Source organism: Zingiber officinale, chromosome 7A, assembly GCF_018446385.1.
Source record: "Zingiber officinale cultivar Zhangliang chromosome 7A, Zo_v1.1, whole genome shotgun sequence".
In the NCBI taxonomy this organism is placed as follows: Eukaryota; Viridiplantae; Streptophyta; class Magnoliopsida; order Zingiberales; family Zingiberaceae; genus Zingiber; species Zingiber officinale.
Window position 1 is genome coordinate 140,491,265 of NC_055998.1, and position 7,865 is coordinate 140,499,129.

The following is a 7,865-nucleotide window of genomic DNA, read 5'->3' on the forward strand; positions in this document are numbered from 1 at the left end:
CTAACTTGATGTCCTTATGCTTGTTTGTTGCATAGAAATTTAGTTACATGCTCTACAACTTTCGGCCACACAAGGTTTTAAGACCTAGGATGTTTAGAACTTAAACTAAGTTTGCTCATGTTATTCCTTGTAATAAATGCCATGAAATTTATGTAGGGTTTACATGCTTTTATAGCACATGAAAACTAGTCTATGCCTTACATGTTTCGACTACCATTAGGTTAAAGGCCTAAGGAAACTTAGAACCCAACTTAGATATGCTCATGATGTTCTTGTAATAAATGCTATGAAATTATTTATGGTTTTCATGCTCTTATGCCACTAAAAACCTAATTCCCATGCTTGATAAGTTTCGGCCACCTTGGATTAAAGGGCTTAGGAAGTTTGGAACTTGAACTAAATGTGCTTATGATGTTCCTCATGATATGTATTATGATATGGATTTAAGGTTCAACACTTTCATGCTACTTGTAACCTAGAATCATACTTGCTAGGGTTCGGCCATGTTAAGGTTAAAAGCTTAGAGAACTTAGAACCCAACTAAACATGCTCAAGTTGTTTCTTATGATATATGATATGACATTAGTTAGGGTTTACATGTTTATATGTTGCTTATAACCTAATTTGAGGCTTGATGGGTTTCGGCCATGATATAAGTAAAGACCTAGGAAGCTTGGAACCCAAACCAAATATGCTTAAGGTGTTCCTTATGATATAAGATATGATAAAGGTTTAGGGTTCACATGCTCTTATGTTGCTTGCTAACCTAGGCTACAACTACATGTTTCGGCCACCACATGACCTTTGGGGTTAGAGACCTACTTATGTTTTTTTTTCCTATATGCTTCATATGAAATGCTTATGATATGATAGGAATATGATATGCTGCTATACTTATGTATGCTTATGATCTATGTATGATGATGTGTTATGTGCCCAAGTTTATGATGTGCTATGTGCCTAAATTTATGATATGCTATGTGCTTAAATTTATGATATGCTATGTGCCCAAATCTATGATATGTTATGTGCCCAAGTTCATGATGTGCTGTATGCCCAATTATGCATGTGATCATGATGTGCTGTGTGCCCAAAAATTCATGATGAGCTGTGTGCCAATTATACATGCTTTATGTTATGCCTAAGAGTTGCTTCCCTATCAATTGGGACTAGGAGCACTCTTCATGATATGATTATAACATGAATGATAGGTTAAGAATTAAAGATATGTATGACATGCTACTTTACTTTTAAGGCTTGTACCAAGGGTGGGCTCCATAAGCGCCCCGGGGTCGATGGACTAAGAAACGGGCCTCGTTAGGGATGGGCTTCTAAGTGCCCCTAGGTCGATGGACTAAGAAACGGGCCTAGTATGTATGTCTTGTAGGGTTCAAGACTTGCTACCTTGGACCTACATAGGACGCGCGCATTTATGTATGTGGTACAAGCCGGGGCCCCCTTATGTTGAGATTATGTTTAAGTATGTATATTATAAGTTTTCAAAAGACATGTTGCATATGTTTTCATGATACATGTTTAGAAATTCACCTTGCATATACCTTATGATTATGCCATGATATTTATGATGATGTTATGATATGTCAGGGTGCATTTGATGATTATGTTATGTTATGTTATGCCATGATACCTTACGATTATGTTACGATATGCCATGATATGCTACATGCTATGATGAAATTGTCTCCATGTGTTATGTCTTGTGATTTTGATATGCTATATGATTTTTGTGAGTAGGAAAGGAACTTACTGAGCCATGAGTGCTCACAGCTTACTTTCTTGTACCACAGATAAAAGCAAGGAATGGATGAACTAGGGGAGCAGCAGGAGGGGCTAAAAGGATGTGTGTGGTAGTGGCATGGCTAAAGGAGAAAGACCTGCTTTTGTTTAATAAGAACTATGCCTAGTTTATGTTATTGCATTATGACTCTTTGACATTTAATTTTGTGTTTGGGTATTATGACCTAAAAATCATGTTAAGTATGCTATGTGATTTTATACGTCCAGTTGATTAGTCATGGTGATTTTAAAGAAAAGAAAAGTTTTAATTCCTATAAGTAAGACTTCCGCTGTACTAAGTAGGTATGTATGAGTAAAGTAACCCCCGCCGCCTTAGCAGGAGGGGCGGGGCATTACAAAAGCTTCCCTTAAATAAGAGGAGAGAGTTGATCATCATATCAACTCATCTCGGCACCAGTCGACTGGTGCTAGCGTTGGAGGTAGTCAACGGCTACTTTGCAATACCAACGGTCTGCCAACGGTCATTTACCAGTCGACTGCATGTTTTATCAATCGACTGGTCATTGCCGAATGAGCGAACAGAATGCTTCTGTTCGCTGCCAGTCGACTGCTAAAACATGCAGTCGACTGCTAAAAGTTACAACCGATTGGACTGCATCTTGTTACACACTCACACTTTTTCTCTCCGGAGTCACCCTTGAAGTCCTCTTCCTCGACCTTCGTCCCTCAGATGCACTCGAGCCTGCGGCTCCTCTCCGTTCCATCCTTCAAGTTGCCTTGAAGTCCACTTCCCTCGGCTCCACTCCGTTGCTCCTCGTCCGACGGTCCCTCGGATGTGTTCCACACCATCCTTCACCGACTCAAGGATCCGAGTCCTAGGATGAGCTTCCCAAGCTTAACTGCACCAAGCTCCTCATTTGTGTTTCACCAAGTCTTGCAAGACTCAAACACGCATATCAAACACATATGAAAGCCTAACTTAAACTCTTTGACACACACATCAAAACAATGATCGTACCGATCAAACCTAGGTCGATTGCATCAACACATATGAGCTTTCTTGCACTGACGGCCCGAGAACAAATCGACGAATCAGAGACCGAGAGCGAATCAGAAGCCGAGTCCGAGCGAAGCCACGGATCTGTATTCATTTTCGAAGGACCCAAACCCACTGTAAGAAATTCACTGCATAATTTAGTTAATTATTTAATGCGCAAGTTAGCTAAATCAAATGTCTAGGTCAAATCACATCAAAATGAGATAACAACCTTTAAAGAAGTGACTACCCCTAGCTCCTTGACTGATCTCATTTAGACTGGAACCTCAACTCAAGTCCAAAAGTTTTAGGAAGACAATTTTAGCTTTAAAATCAAGTCAAGGAACTAAAGGACACGTTGGAACGGTTTACTTTGGGCTCCAAGAATCTTGATCTGATTCTTGAAAAACAACGAGCCGTTTACAACCGATCCGGACTTAGATTTAAGGCTAATGGAAAATACAAATCTTATTTATCCCTTGTTAATCGAAATAATAGAAAATTAGTCTAAGCATGGGTCCCCAAGTCAAACTTGGTTAATCAAGTTGGACTTGGACAATACTAGATCCCCAATGATCAAATTCATTACCTTGATAAATCCTATCGAGGCTATGATCCAGGGGGAGCCAATAGAAAGACCATTTTTATCAACAGATAGAATTGTTTGATGATTGCTTTTATTGCTTTTATTATACATGCTTAAATTAGGTTAGATAAGAACCTAAGCGTAATTTACACTTGACTAGTTAGACCTAGGGGTTTCAAAAAGAAAATTAAATATCCAATTTCTTTGAAAGACTTTGTCTAGAAGTGGTGGATGATCACATACCCAAGAAGGCCTAGTGCTTCGTCACAGTCTGGAAGTCAATCCTTGAAATATATATTTAATTAACTAATTGGAAAATCTAAGTCTAACTCAAATGTAAATTAATTCTTAGATGATAACCTAAATCAAAGGCTAAATTAAACCATCTCACAAAATCCATAAGGTTCCCTGATTGATAACTTAGAAAAGGAGTGAGATTGATTTATGTAATCAATTAGAACAATTCAATGAATCAATTTAATTCAATTAATTAATTTAATCAATTAATTTAATCAATTAATTTAATCTAATTTAATCAATTAATTTAATCTAATTAATTAATTAAAAATCAATTAACCTAAGTAATAAATCAATTAACCTAATTAATAAATCATTTAATCTAATTAACCTAATTGATAAATTAATAAACCTAATTAATAAATCAATTAATCTAAATAATAAATAAACAAATGCATAGGACGCTCACGAAGGCGCCTCCCACCAGTTGAAGGCGCCCCTCATAACCCATTGAGGGCACCCTCAATGCTGTTTTTCCTAGCGAACAGAGAGCCTCTCTGTTCGTGTTTTTCACGATACAACTTACACCGAGGCGCCCTCCTCGACCATATTTTCTCCCTTCCGAACCCAAAATGCCTCTTAGGTATACCTATTCCATTATATTGCTTCAATATATATTTTTCTGTTATACGTTTGCATGTATAAAAATAGGAAGAGAAGGAATGTAGATACTGCTTCTAGTAGTACCTCATCTACTGATGTTAGGTTTCCTTTTGAGCGGCATAGGATAGAGTTCCTTAGTCATAAATTTACTCCATTAAAATGTAGATATTTAAGCAGATCTTTTTTTGCTAAATATTGTCCATCTGTCATCCAGATGTACTGCAACCATACAGTTAATCATGACCTGTATGCTCAGTTTTATAATAATCTAGATAGAGTAAATGACCTGACTTGCTCCACCAGAGTTGGTGGAAGGGATTTTCAGTTTTCTCCCACCCTCGTATGCACTAGTCTAGGACTTAGGCCATCTACATGTTTATTTTTGTGTTACCCTAGTAGGGATCTGTCATTTTGGGGAGGAGAGGCCACCTGCAGTGACTGACTTCAGGTCACTATCTCTTACGGTCTAGGACTATATCATGTATCGAGTCCTGACTTCCTGCATTTTATCGATCACATCTCGGAATGTTCTGACGATGCATCCTTCTCATTCCTTCTTTTTGCACGCCCTCTGTCAGCGTTTGGATATAGATATAGCATTACATATGTTTCATAACATTATACATGCATCTGGTCTTCTCACTAGATGGTAGAGGACACCCTCTATGAAGTTGAGGGCGCCTTGGACGCTGAGCAGAGGGTGCCCTATATGGAGCTGAGGGTGCCCTAGATGCAGGTGGAGGGCGCCCTCCATGCGGTTGGAGGCGCCCTCAGACGGATAAGCGGCGAAGAAGTTGGGGCTTATCCATGCTACGGAAATGGCGGGGTTGAGGGCACCCTCCATGGGCTTGGAGGCGCCCTCCACAGGCTTTATAAGCAGGTTCCAGGCAGTAGCTTAGGACAATAACGAAAACACAATCCATCTTTCATGCACTGCTCAAAGAACCACCCGATAAAGCTGTAGCAAGACACCGACGACCTGAAGTTTCGAATTTCCTATTCTTAAGTTGTTGGTATATGTTCTTACTGTACTTAATTGTTGTACTCTAAACTTTAACTTTCGTGAACTTATAGTGATTGCTCAAAGTAAACGCTCAACGAGCATGGGCCTTGGAGTAGAAGCTAAGTCGCCCCAGGCTCTGAACCAAGTAAAAAAAGTGAAAAGTCACGAGCAATATTCACCCCCCTCTAGCGCTTTCGATCCAACATTGTTCGCCTCCTGTAATTGAAATCTTCTTGATTGTATAGTGAAGGTTCATAGATGTTTCACCCTCTTTATAAGACGTCAGCATGCTTTCAAGAAATATAGACTAGAATATTCCAAGACCTGGTCTTAGGATAAATAGAGTAATGGAAAGAAAAGGGAATGCTATAGAAGAAAAGAATAAGAAGAAAACTTTTTTAAAAAGAGAAAAAAATGTTTTAAAATGCTTGAAAAACTCATCGGCTATTTCAGAACAATCTCGCTCTGATACCAATTGTAGGATCAAAACGAATGAGAGGGGGGGAGTGAATCTCATTTTTAAAACTTTTCTTTTATCTTTTAAAAACTTTTCGAAAACTTGAGTACGTAATGAATAAACAAAAGTACAAATTGCCCAAAGAAAAGAGGCACTTTGTTTTTTACTTGGTTCGTAGCACGTGTCTACTACTCCAAGGCCCACAATCTCTTGGACCGTTTTAATTGAGTAGTCTACTAAATTCTCTCCCGAAGAACTTTCGTGCAGAGAGGTCAAATACACGAATAAAGAGAGTGTAACAACTTACACTCTCTTGTGTAAGTATAATAAGAACAAACAAAAACACTGTTCTGCCGTCATAAATTATAGTTGAAGAACAAAGCTCGATGTCAGTGTCGTTCTAACTGTAGCAGTTGGGCATAAACGGTGCTGCAGAATCAAGTTGAAATGTATAGAGTAATATATATTCAATGTTTTTGCCGAATGTGCATTTTTTACTGCATTGGGGGGGTGCCTCTAATGATCTAAGGCAATTCATGTGAAGCTTATCTGATCCAATGCAATTGAATGTTATCATCTTGATAACTTTTTTGATCCAGGGTGCCTTTGATTGACCTAGGGTGTCTCCAATCCACAAGTTTGATACGACAATCTTCCGGAGACCATAACTTTTGACTCGGGACTTGGAATTATAATTTGTCGATGCATGCATTCAAAGATCTACATTGGTGAACTCCGTGGTAGTTTTGATGTGATCAACCAAGTTTAGGTTAGGTCCTGCTTTGTGTTTGATCCCTGTGTCTAAGTGTGCAGGAGCTTAGGAGCGCAGGAAGTCGAGCGGAAGACGCAACTAGCGAGAAGGACGGCACGGGAAGGGAGCCGACGGGCTCGGTGCGTCTGAAGGACAAGAGAGCTGCGGAAGAGTATACCCGGTGGGCGTGAAGAACATGCGCGGTGTTCGAGGGACGTAAAGCCGGGACGAAGACTGCTCGAGGAGAAGGCCGGGAACTGGGTTCGGGTGAGCCCTATTCCGGATGGCTGAAATCACCCAAAGAAGCCGAACCAGAGCAAGTCAACTGGAAGTTGACTTGTCAATGGTTCGATCGACCGAACCTCCTGATCGGTCGACCGAACCCCTCTCAATCAGCAGCCAACCGCCAATGCCACGTCAGAAGCTGACCGTTGGTAAAGCTGATCTGTCGACCGAACCTCTTGATTGGTCGACCGAACCGAAGTTAATCCAGAGACTTAGTCGAGCAAATTGATCGGGCCAACTCAGCTGGAGACCGTTGGTCGATCGGTCGACCGAACATAAGGATCGGTCGATCGAACCAAAGCTCGATCCTCAGAGACTGCACCTGGACGGAAGACTGGGCAGGTACAGCAGGTTCGGTTGACCGAACCTAGGGATCAGTCGACCGATCCCTCTCGAGTCAAACCTGATCCCAAAGGTTCAGGTTATGTGATAAGCTCTAGAACCCCTATATAAAGGAGGTCTCAGGTAACTATTAAGAATAATGAATACGAACGTAATAGCAACTCTTGTACTCTCATTCTCTTAGCAACTACTGTACTGTCAAAGTGTAAAAGGCTTCTCCGCCTTCAGAGAAGGAGTTTTCTTACTGCGCTTTTCTTACTGCTCTGGATTAACAACCCTCTTTGTTATAACCAGGTTAATTTCTGTCTCATTTTATTTCTGCTATTAATTTTATTATTGTTGCTTTATTTTAAGAGTTGAAAAGCTTTGAGGAGAGTATAATATTTATCGCAGACAATTCACCCTCCTCTTGCCGGTCCCCGCTGCACTAACAAATGGTATCAGAGCCTAATAGCCTCAGAGGGACTAACCGCCATCTGAAGCATAAAGATCAGAACAATGGCCGGTGCGAACATTCATCCCCCGAAGTTCGACGGAGATTTCGCTACATGGAAGCGAAAAATGGAGGTATTCTTTAAAACAGATTTTGATATTCTTATTACAATGAAATATGATTTTGCAGCGCCGAAAGATAAAGAAGAAAACACGTGGAGCAAGAAGGAGCAAGCCGATTTTGTCGCCAACGGAAAGGCTGAGTTCACCTGCTCAGCGTTCTGCCACCTCAGGAGGTAAATCGGATCGGAAGCT